General features: G+C 34.2%; 1 non-coding gene across 1 annotated transcript; it reads left to right on the forward strand.

Annotated features, from left to right (window-relative positions):
* The first annotated feature begins 11,501 nt into the window (after positions 1-11,501).
* TRNAS-UGA (transfer RNA serine (anticodon UGA)) lies at positions 11,502-11,583 on the forward strand. The gene has a single exon. It is a non-coding gene; the product is annotated as a tRNA-Ser (tRNA).
* The last annotated feature ends 959 nt before the right edge of the window (positions 11,584-12,542 follow it).

Genomic DNA, 12,542 nt, shown 5'->3' on the forward strand with positions numbered 1-12,542 from the left:
TATGTTCTGAATTAACTAATTATTTTTAAATATAATTAGTTTCTTCTATACAATAACATGAAAAAAAAATAAAACTCACTTATAATCCGTTTTTTATTTTTAAATTTTTAAAATATTGATATAAAAAGTTAAACAAACCAATAACACCTATTCCAATATTCAATGTTGTTATTTTAGTAAATATTTTCTAAACAAATCCTAATGAATGGGATCTATAGTATCTCATGCATCATAATATTTTCTAACAAATCCTAATGAATGGGATCTATAGTATCTCATGCATCATAATATTTGCATCTCCTTAATGCAAATAGTCAACGATTAGCAATTGAATTTTGAAAGTCAATCTGCTGAACGTAATAAATACGCCTCGTGGATTAAGGAAATGGAATTAGAAATGAAAGAGAAACAAAGCGTCATTTTTCTAAAGAAATTGCAGTGTGCAATACAGAAAACCGAAAAGAAATAAAAACTCAGCGTAATAGAAACGTGATGAAAAGAAGCAAACTGAAGATGATTTTGAAGTGAATGTCGTATTCGGTGGTAATATTGAATCAGAATAATCTGAATCGAATAGAAATACTACCGAAGAAATTATAGCTCTACAATGTTATGGATGGTAAGTGCTTGTCTTCTTTGGTTGGTTTTGTCTGATTTGCAGGAAGAAAAACCCGAATTTGTGTGAGGAAAATCCTTACCAATCCTGCCACCGCATATGGGAATGATAACACAAGTTCAGTTGAAAAGACTCGGCCCGAGGTGTGAAGCGAAAATATCACGATGCTCGAGACTGTTCACACCCACAGATAATTTTTTTTTCTAAATCTATTATACCGTATAGAGAGCGTGCTAGGTTGCTGTGTATATAGTATGTTTATTATTATTATTATTACTTCTTTCAAAATCCAACTTTTACAAAATCATCACAATACATATTATGAGTTCAAGAGTCTCATTATTGGTCTTTTAAGTCTAAAAATGGAGCTGAGATTAAGCAGAGAGAGGGAAGGATAGACAGAGAGAGGGAAAGTGGGGGCAGGAGGATAAAACGATAGAGTGAAATAGTGTTAGAGGAGGGATAGAGGGCTCCGATATCCAATTTTTGCTGTTCACACACTGGGTGCCTACCAAACCAGTCGTTTGACTTTTCCGTCAGTAAGTCCCAAAAAACGGGGAAAATATTCGAGGTTCCAAACACTTGAACACGAAATTACATTTTGTTTAAAAATAACAACACAATCTTCGATAAGAAAAATCTTATAACCAGATTTTATATAGTTTCAGCACTTATAAAAGAAATTAAATCTTGAACAAGTTTAAAATGTATAATAAATTTAACCATAAAATACGCGAAATATTTTTAATATAATCATAACACTATATATTAAATTAAATAGAAAATATTTTAATATTATATTAATTTCGGTAGTTTATAAAAAAAGTCTTATTTCCGGTGGGAAAAAAAAATCTGTAATTCACTGCTATAGGGCTTGTACAATTCCGGGGGATTACGGTGACTAATCCCCTAGTCACGTGCTTAACGCTTATTGGTCATTTGGAAAATATGAGAACCTGGATGATGTGCGTCATATATTATGTACCACGACTCATATCTTGTGTGAAACTCGTGACTGTCGACGCTTCTCTTCAAAGGAAAATTTTTCTGAAGAAAAAATTTAGATGAGACTAGAAACTTCAGTTTACTGCATTTCTTATAGTTCTGCAGTTCCATCTATAATTCTTATTCCTTTATTATTTTTATTTGTTTGCACAGAATTAGCAATGTCTTCGGCTGCAATTGCAAATGATCGTTCTGAGCAGAAATGAATGAAAGAGGAGGAAAACCGAAGGAAGGAGAAGCTAGAAATCACTAAAAATATTAGCGGAATGTATAAAGACGTCACGTTTGAAACCCCCAAAAGGGAAAACAAATCAATAAGTGCAGTACTCATGATAGAAGCATAATAGTTAGCAATGATTCTGTTGGGAATGGTAATATGTGGACTTTTTGGGCTGGACGTGAACTACCTAAAAATGAAGAATGCAGTCAGGAAATTTTCCATTAACATGTTAACAATAATTCTGTTTCTAGTGATGACCGCTCATTAGAAGATTCATTCGAAAATGATGTAGCCGAGACTTCGGCAAAGAAAGCTTGTAGAGTCATCAGTAAATTCAGATGATATGTTTAAATCATTTGTACAAAAAATCAATGATAAAAAAGCTTTTCCGTCGGAAAAGACTCACGTTTCCTGTATGACGAAGACCGCTAGTCGTCATCTTAAGCTTAAACGCGTTTCTGTGAAATCGAATCCTGTTCCAAATGCTGATCAAAAGGTAAGTTCACAGATTGGGAACTAATCATCTAACTTTAATAGTAGAAAATGTCAGCGCAGTTCTTCTTAAATATCTTCGGATAAAGCGAAACATAGCAATCCGCATAGGGGGCTCGTTCACGAGATAGCTTCGGTGTTTCGAAGTACTCGTTTCAGCGTTTTTTTCGACATTTTCGATTGGTGGTGTTGAAATTAAGCGAAGAAAAGTCGCCAAGAAAACAAATCTTATTCCATCTATTGATAAAAGAACCATTTTTCAGACCACGTACAAATTCACTGAATTGAGAAACAGAAAGGTTCGGTGTACTTCGTCTGAGATTTATGTGGCTAAAGCAGAAGATAGAAATCTCCAGAAAGGTATAGGTAATGCTATCGTATCGTGTCTGAAAAGACTAGCCTTAGCGTTTCTAGCACATCTGTAACTGGTGTTGCTGATCCTGAACCTAAGAAAGTTACTGGGGATAATACACGTCTGCCCTTTAAAAAATACAAAGTGGAAATTATCCCTTGGTATGTTTGTTTTTTCCACCTTTTACAGAACTTCAGAAAGCCTCCTGAAGAAATGATCACCGACAGAATCTCTCGGTCCATTTGCTCTTCTAAAAGCGTGAATAAAGCAAATGTGCCAAGTGGAATCGCCCTTCGAAACAGTGCAGCGTAAAATGCAGGAGATCATTTCGAATGGCCCAGCACTTTTTTGGCCTACCACAAGTTCTGTAAAAGGTGATAATTCACCTCTTGTTAGTAAGAAAGAGCTGAACTGTAAACTGGGTAAGAAAAAGGGGGTCTTCGAAAGTAGCGTATAAACTGTTTGAACTGGATCTTCCTGAAAAAAAATGACTTCAAGTTGATGTTGGATAAATTGCATCCTTCAATAGCATAACGAGATCCTCGTGTTCGTAGATTTTTAAAAGGAGAAACTTATAGAACAAAATCGAGTTGTGTAAGACTGTCCTTCGTAATCGAGTTTCGAAGGACAGTCGAAAAACTCTTGGTAATAAGATATCTGAAGAAAATATTAAACCAATTCCTTTAATGCCAACGTCTTCCCTCGTAATTAAGCATGAACGTTCTTGCAGAGTTGGTTACCGAAATATTTCGCAAAGATTACCAGCTGGGGTCATCAGGAAAGATCCTCGTCTGAGGATGTATTCGTTTGACATCAGATGAACCAAGAAATAATGTCGAGAAGCTGCCAAAGAAGGAAGAAAAGAAAGTTATTTCTTTGGAAACTTATTTGCACAGAAGATATCAAATGATATTTCAGCAGATAATTAAACCAGTCTTTTAGGGGAGAGCAACCCAAAGTGATACTCTCCAGCGATGGACAAAAATGACGTCATATGCAAAGTTAGACGCATGTTAACTCATAAGAATTTACGAAGACCGACGTTTGGCAATTACGAAAAGCTAAGATATGGCTACACACAAAATGATATTTAGATTTCGTATTAAAAAAAAGTAAGTATTTTACGTTGTTTTGAAATTTTAAACATAAATGTTTTATTAAAAAATAAGGTTTATTAATGCACGTTCTTCATTTTGTGAATATCATTATAATAATAATTTTGACTAAGACAGAAATATTTTTTTGTTTATTTATTCCTATTCCGAGATATATATAATTCTGCGTTTCTGTTATCTCGAATACATTATCTAATATTTACGAATTTAGATTTTATTGTACAAATTTAGTGTTTCTATTCATTGATTAATTAATTTTAGTTTTTATATTAATTATTTTTTATTTTAATTTGATATCTGACAGATTCAAAAATAATAATATTTCTATAATTTATGCTTCATATAACGACGAGGCCTAAAAATATAGAAATCGCAACGAATTGCAATAACGCCAGTCATTTGGCAGAGATTTGTTTGCTTTTTATATAAACTTGACGTGTATATTTTTGTACCATATTAATGCATTTCATTTCAGTTATTAGCCGATAGTATTCTGCCATTTGTTCGAAAGGTTTTGTAAATGTTGCAGTCGTTTTATAATTTCTTATAGACAATAAAGTAATGCGGCAGATGAGATTCTTCTTCTTCTTCTTCTGTTGTCAACACCAGTTCTAAAGAAAATAAAAAAGGGTTCTACAGTTTCATCCCCTTGACATTCTCGTTTCATTCTCACTCCCTAAAAACCCTGTTAGTGTCTTTTATTTATTTGTTTTTATTTAAACTAATATCAGGTATTTGAGTTTGTGTGATATTCTTCATTTGGGCTTCTTCGTATAGCAGTTCCCTGAGTCGCGATATTTGCTCTTAGGTTTAGGAAACACTGGTGAGAGAATTATCTAAGACTAGAGAGGAGCCATCAGGAAGATGGAATTTCTTAAATGAAGATGAGTGAGTCCAGTTCATATAGTTAGGGCTGAATTTTCATACAGCGTCAATAACAATTGCTCTAGAATAAAGGACACGCATTCAACAGCTATAAAACATCTGTCTCGTAGCATTCCTTTCTATAAAGTTATTTGAGCTATCCCATGGAATGGTTACATTCAATTAATTTATTATTCCTACTTTCGTATGTAATACAACGATTAAAGTTTAAGTTGTTTATTTTCTAATGACACCTGTGTTCCTGAACACTGACGTTATCCTCATTTGACCTTAATTATAATTTTAGATCAATATTGCATGATGACGTTTCCCTGATTGCTATTCTCCTATTAGCACTTTTCCTGCAAATTGTTCTGGTACTTGTCAATACTTTAATGCTTTTAATATGATTCTGCTATGATGACATTGGTTCACTTGCCTAATTCTTCTTAGAATTGTTATATCTGCGTGTTATAACTAATCTTTGATCAAGCGCTTTATATTTAATCCAACTCTCTGATCGATAAGTTCAAATTGCTTTGAAGCTTGTCTCGTATACTGCTCAGGAAGGAATTAAAATGTAAAACTCTTTTCCATTGCAACACGCTCTTGTTGAGAGAATCATATCATTGCTAACATGCAGTATTTAAACGTATTGTTCACATTTTCCAAAGCAAGTGCTTTGCCGTGAACAGGCACCGAAATATTGCAATAATTTGAATATTATAACACTTTGCAGCCCGTGATTGGGCCTTTTAACCGGAATACTCGGTTTCGTAATTTATAACTGTAGAGGGCTTGTAACAGTAATATGAATTTTTCAGACATTTCTTTTTCTAAAAGTGGAAGTGAAAGAATTGTTTGAGAATTAATCTACTGCTACAATCCACTTTTTTAGTCCACAACTTTACAGTAGTCAGTAGTTTAAATTTTCATCAAGAGACAAGGACATATGCTGACGTGCCACGCTCAAAAAAGACAACACATGAACAGAATCAGCCAGCAGCACATTCAAATTTAACATCTATGATCACTGCCTTTCTGGCAAACATGTTACAAGATTTCAGCAAATCCAACTCTTCATTTACCTCAACAAAAAAAGATTCCTACACGAAACTCAATCCATCCTCGCTGTACTCATCGATGAACAGAACTGAATTCACTCCTGATTCTCTGCAGATTATCTCGAGGAACGCTAAATATACAAAGTTCTTCCTAAAAAACACCCCAATGAACTGGTTCAACAAGCTGTAAACTACGACAAAATGGATCTATTGAAGCATTAAAAACCAAAAACAATATTAATTTTCAGTAATGTTACATAATCTCCATGCTCTTTCAGGGTGAGCAAACAGCTCATAAACTTCTTCCCTATCAGATAGGGTAGTGGAATATGAAACGCATTAGCTTCACCATTGGAATCAGTAGGCGTTAGGCGTTATCATTTTGTGTTTTTAGCAATGTAGTTTATTATCCTTTATTTTTTTGAACGCGAGAAGAGTTTGTTTGTCAACTCACACAGGATAATCCAAGGAATGGGACAAATAATGTTTATCCAGAGGTCACTTACCGTGTTTCGACCTGAAATTGACAGGCAATTATCAGTGGCAACGGTAGCTGAATACAAATTAGAATGAGAACAATGGATTGATTTGATGCACTGATAGCCGCGTGATGTTATACATCAAACGACACAAAGGCATAACTGACGAACATTATATTATTAGTTTTTAATTAAGTGCATTATTAATGGGAAAATGATAAAATCAGGATAAGACTCTCCCATATCTTTCATGGTAGAGGTAATCGTTCGGATAATAAAGTACGAACCATAAGATACTGTGGTCCGTATGCATTCCATGTTGTGCAAGATCCGAATTCCTGTTGACGACAATATATGACGTGTTCTTGTATTCTTTTATCCAAAACGTTCAGTTTGTTCGAAGAGAACGGTGTCATCAGAAACTTGGTAAACGCCGGAGGTAAGGGAAACAGGGGAAAGATTACCTTTAAAAGATTGGACTATGATGAGAGCGGAATAAATGATTATACTTAAGAATTCTAGAAATTGGTCCTGAGCTGTCAGAACTCGATGGGATAGGGACTGCTTCTACTGCTTCCTTGTTATCTGATCTAGGATTGTGGAAATCAAAGGGTGTTGTGTGATACGCTCTAAGAATCCACTAAGTTTCATACATCTTTTGATGTTTGAGAGATCTTGCTGTAATGGTTGAGGCATAGAACATATCGTGTGACCCGTCGTACTAAAGTTTTGATAATTCCAATCTTTTGATAGGGATGGAAAGCAGATTGCTATTGAATGTAGCGTTCCGTGAAAGTAGACTTTGGATAGATGGAAGTGATTTGTTTATCTGATGGTTTTTCATAGTGATAATTCGTAGATGTAGATTGTTTGTGCCTACTAGAAAGGCAGGAGATGGGGGATAGTTCGCAAAAACGTCACCTATATTACATCCGCAAAACGAAGGATGTAGAGATGAGAAAAGGATGTCTTCTAAATGTCCCAAATAGAAGTTGGAAAGAGCGGGAGAGAGAGTGGACACCCATTGCGGTTCCTTCAACTTGTTTGTTCAACGACACTTAATGGTTCTATTTCGCCTGAATAAAAGCTGTGAATCTGGATATGAAAAGGATAGTTGCGTAATAAAGTCAAAGTTGCTTGCCTATTTGACAACAAACGCGACATTCCTTTGTTTGGAATGGGGACACTTCCACTCGTCACGATTCTTGTTTGATTTTCGCTGCCAAGTGGCCGCGGACAATCCCGAACATAGAAAATGCATGCTTCTCTGGCAGTTCCAACATGTTGTGTGGTTTTCTTCCCACATTAAGTCTTCATGGCATTTGTAGCAATTCATATTTCTTGTATGACGATCTTGCTGTAATTTCTAATATGGCGACTTCCTTTGTTCTGTTCTCGCGTAGTTGTTCTAACGTATACTTCGAACTTTGAATACGTATAATTTACTTATTACTTAACAGAAACTTGCAGTTTTTACATCATTATGTTCATCTTGAAGAACGGAATTCACTGATGTACTTTAAATTTTAGTTCACAAAAAAAATATCTACTTTGCAACTTAAAATATGGGAGCATCGAAATAGCGTACTTGCGGCCGCTTGCTGCTAAAGCGCCCTCTATTAATAATAATATAACATTTATTCATTTAACATTGAGTTATATATATATATATATAATTTTGATCTTTTTTATATTTTTGTTTAGTATATTTAAGTGCTGTAACTATAGCACTGAAATGTGATATATGGGTTCGGATATTTTTTTTTAATATAAATCTTGGTGAGATGTAATTTCTCAGCTTTCATTCTCGAAGATTATTTGGAAGCTTATCTGAGGATGACACCAGTTAGTTATTATTTATTGGTTTGTTTGCTGTGTTGGGAAGTTACAAAATCAAACCTATGTTTAATAGGTTTGATTTCCACTGCAGCCGTTGATTATGAAATTCGCGCATGCCACTCACGCACACGTACGATGATTTGGAATGTCTTGATACGTCGTTGAACTGGAAGCTTGATCGAATATATTGAGTTTCATTAAGTTTGTATGGTATTTTGGGTGCGTGTTTCTTGTTCGTAGTATGTCCTTAGAGCTCTTTTCAGGCTATTGTAGTTTGTAAGGTTTCTGTATTCAAAAGGTAATTTTTTTATCATGTCTGGGATGTAGAAGTTTCGCGTGGCCTTTCCGAAGTGATTATTTTATTTATATGTGATATAATTAGTTGTCTGAGGTCTTGTTATACGGTATGTATTTCTAACTGTTCTGTAGTTGACATCGAAATAATGTTTTAGCAAAGCTGCATAGTGACATAAATGTTTTGCTGTCAGTATTTTGTGTTCTGACATTGCAGTGTATATAAAGTCGTTATTGTCTCTTTGTTCCCAAAAGATCAGTTTTATGATTTTGTACTGTAAAGGCATTAATCTATTTAGTTTGTAGGGTGCTCAGAAAGCATACATTGTTATAGCGTATCTTAGTTATTTTGGCATAGTGCTTTGTATATTGGTGTTTTTAGGCGTGTGGGAACTATGTCTTTTAACCTGTAGGTGTGCCAGTTATTGTTCGGAGTTTGTTGTGTAGATGATTTATGTGGCTATTCCAGTTCATATTTGCATCGAAGTAAATTCCAAGGCATTGTATTGTTTCAACCTGAGTAATTTTAGTGGTTTTACTGTTCTGTGTGTTTTTTATGTTGGAGAGTAGATATTCGATGGTTATATATTTGTTATCAACTGGTCGAGTCAATGGATTTCTGAATATCATTAATTTTGTCTTATCCGAGTTTAGGTGTATGGAGTATTTGGTGAGCCAGTCTATGAGCAAATTTATGCCATATTGCATATTTGTTTGGGCTATGCTTGCGTTATTATGGATGGATATTATTGCTGTATCGTCTGCGTATTGGAATATTTCACCTTTGAGTGGTAGATGATTAATAACGTGCCTGTAAATGTTGAATAGAGTACAGCTCCCTGTGGCACTCCAGAGGTTACTGATAGCTCTCTACTTCGGTTTGAACCGATACGTGTGATATTCTTTCCATTTTGAAGGTAGTTTGTAAACCACCTGTGCAGAGGCTCATCTATTCGAACATGCCTCAGCTTTTCTAACAAGGTTTGATGTGTGAATATATCATATGCTTTAGTTAGATCAATACAGACTTCCATTGCAATTTTGTTTTTGTCTAAGGCGGTATTAATTACGTCTGTGAAGTCTTCCAAGAGAGATGTTGTTCCCTTATTTTTCTGAAAACGTATTTTGTGTTTTTGGGATAATATGAAAGTTTTCTTTATATGCTGTGAGTTTCGTTAGTAAGATTCGCTCCATAATTTGATTGATAATTGGTAATGTTGTTATGGATCTGTAATTGCTGATTAAATTTCTTTTTCCATGTTTGCATATCGGTGTGATTATTTCAGTCTTTAATACGAGTTATGGTGTATATATTCTGTTCCTCTAATTCCGATGTAGAATTGCAGGTATAAAATAAAAATGTCTTGCGATCCTCAAAGGTATCATTTGATAAATGGGCATCGAAATTATTATCTTAGAAAAAGAAAAAAAAAGTTCTTCGCATTCTATACTTTATTTCTATGGATTATTTCCCCCCCCTGCAACAGGGTTTACCTTGTTACATGCTGTAACAAGGTAAACCCTGTTGCAGGAGGAGGGGGAAATAATCCAGCTTAGAGAATTCAATTTCTGTTCCGAAAAAAAGTTCCGAAAACAACCTCGCCATTTTTTTTATTATTACTATTTCCGAACAGAATTTTGAGTGTTATCAATGAGATTGAAATTCCAAGGAAAGATGTCCACTCGAGTGTACTGGTTCGTAAATTCAAGAAATAATTACAAATTAACAATAAAACAATTCCAAATTCCTTAAAACCTCTTTATTGAAATCTTTTTTCCTCATGAAAATGGAAATTTAAAGTCATTTTTAAAATAAAATTGTTCGAATTGGAAATAAGGATTTCATACTAGTCTCTGTCAAATCCACAAAATGGGAAACAGAAGTTGCAGTGAAACAGCTGGAACCATCTAAAGTCTGCAAACTCTCTAGAGAACGGGAGCTCGTTTTTATTTCATGATTCTTTCAGAGATGGTTCTTAAGATTATGTATTATTGCCGTAGAGCAGTTCCCAGATTGGAGGCTGACCCTAACAAGTCCACTCAAAGACTGTTATAGATAATACGATGGAAACATTTCACAGACCTTTGTGCTTTTTTGTAAGAAATACTCTATTCGAATTTCGTTTAGGATTTCAGGAGCACATTCCTTGGACTTTTCACCAGAAGGTGAAGTAAAACGACGGGGAATGTTGCTGAAATTATTTTTCCTAATAAAGCAAAACCTTCCTCTTGATGTTGCAGATGCTTATTGCAACAAACATCCTCCTCATCACCCTTTTTTTCTCTTTAAGAGATATAGACTCGATAGTACTAAGGCGTTTAGACTAGATATTTCTTTGAGACTCTACAACTTCGCTTTATTTAAGCCTAAATTAATATATAATTTATATATATATATATATATATATAAATATATATATATATATATATATATATATATATAAATTGATATATATATATATAAATTTATATATATATATATATATATATATATAAATAATCCAATAATTTCAATACTTTATTGAAATAAAGTATTGAAATAAAAAGGGGTATTTATAAACTGATGATGCTGAAAATGAATAATCAATGTTATTAAATTGAGTTTATAACAAAATGTGTCTCTAGGCATCTATCGACTGACTTCCGTTAGGGTAACGTGTGGTTCGTCACGTCAAGTTCAAAACTCTCCGCTTGATTTCCGAATCATTTGTACACATTACTAATTGATGCCTAGTTTGTCAGAAGTGTCTTCTGCCCTTTTCTAGTTCATATCTTTGTGAAGTTCGGTTTTCTGTGCTTGTCCACTTTATTTTAAAAACAAAAATCCTCTTGACGGGAAGCCCCCCCCCCCCCCATCTATGGCTAAAAATACCAGATGAAGAACCAGATTTCACGAAATAAATTCGAAAATTTAAAATGGGGTAATAAAGGTTTGAAAAGCATTGATTTAGAGGGTTACTACATTGCATCACATCCCTAGATTTTCAGGAAGGAATTCTTTAGAGATGCATTTCTAAAGCTGAAGTCGGATAAACCGCTAGGATGCGCTATGATATTTTCCAAAAGAAATAATTCATGTGTAGTTCAAAATAATGATTAGATGTTTCAACTGAAACCAATGGGCTACAATTTATTGTTCATAATAACAACTAAAAGAACAAGCAGTCGTGGCCGAGTGGTTAAGGCGATGGACTTGAAATCCATTGGGGTTTCCACGCGCAGGTTCGAATTCTGCCGGCTGCGAATATTTTTTGATATTTGCTCCTTTGCCTCATGAGTAACATCTTTCCACCACTTAGAAATTGTATAATACTAAATCTCTTTCGTCTTATTTCTTATTTATAAATATCTAAATAAACATAAAAAGCGTATTCGACGCTGAACTTTGAAACCACCACGAAGACATTTTTATCGTATTTATGTAAGCTCATATTTAAAGAAGAAATTTGAACGGATCCGGTCCAGAATGGTTGAAAGATGAACTTTAATTATTAATTTTTCTGATACTAACATCAATGCAGGGATTCATTCAAATTATCTTGGAGATATCGAGTTTCTGTCCTTGTTGGGCTAGGTAAATTGAAACATGAACCAAGACATAATTATAAGAGGGTTTCGTATACGTGGACTCCTTTCCAAAGGGTGACCCAATTTATTAAATTTATCAAAAAAGATTTGATGAAATACAAAAATTTCCCCAAAATCGGACAGCAGTGATGAATCAAAATGGAGAAGATCTTTAAATGTATTTATTAAATAAATTTTGGTTTAAGAACAGGAGTACGGTTTACAGAACTCTTGAACCGATTCTCGTAAATAAATAAAATAAAACAAGCCCATAGAATGATCACCTGATTGCATGGAAGTAAGAAAGGTTTTCTTAGTTATTATATTCTTGGTCATTTATTTATTTTATTCCTTAGGCCCTGCTTTTCAATTAAAATTGCTTGATTGGCTGAGCTAACGCCAAGGATGGGTAGGCTGTGCCACGAGGAATAGTGGCCACATTAAAAAGTCACTGATTGACAGCTACTACTACAAATAATAAATGAATAAAAAACACGAGGTTTTTTTAAAAGATTTGCACATGCCCCTTCATGGCCAATAGTTTGATGCAATAATTTATACGAGGTCACGTGTTTCTCGATTATAATCAGATTTATACAAAATTATAGATAATTCTTCCTCCTCTCTCCCCACCA

This window comes from Typopeltis vanoorti, chromosome 13 (genome assembly GCF_054136105.1).
Source record: "Typopeltis vanoorti isolate ZY-2024b chromosome 13, IOZ_Tvanoo_1.0, whole genome shotgun sequence".
NCBI lineage: Eukaryota > Metazoa > Arthropoda > Arachnida > Uropygi > Thelyphonidae > Typopeltis > Typopeltis vanoorti.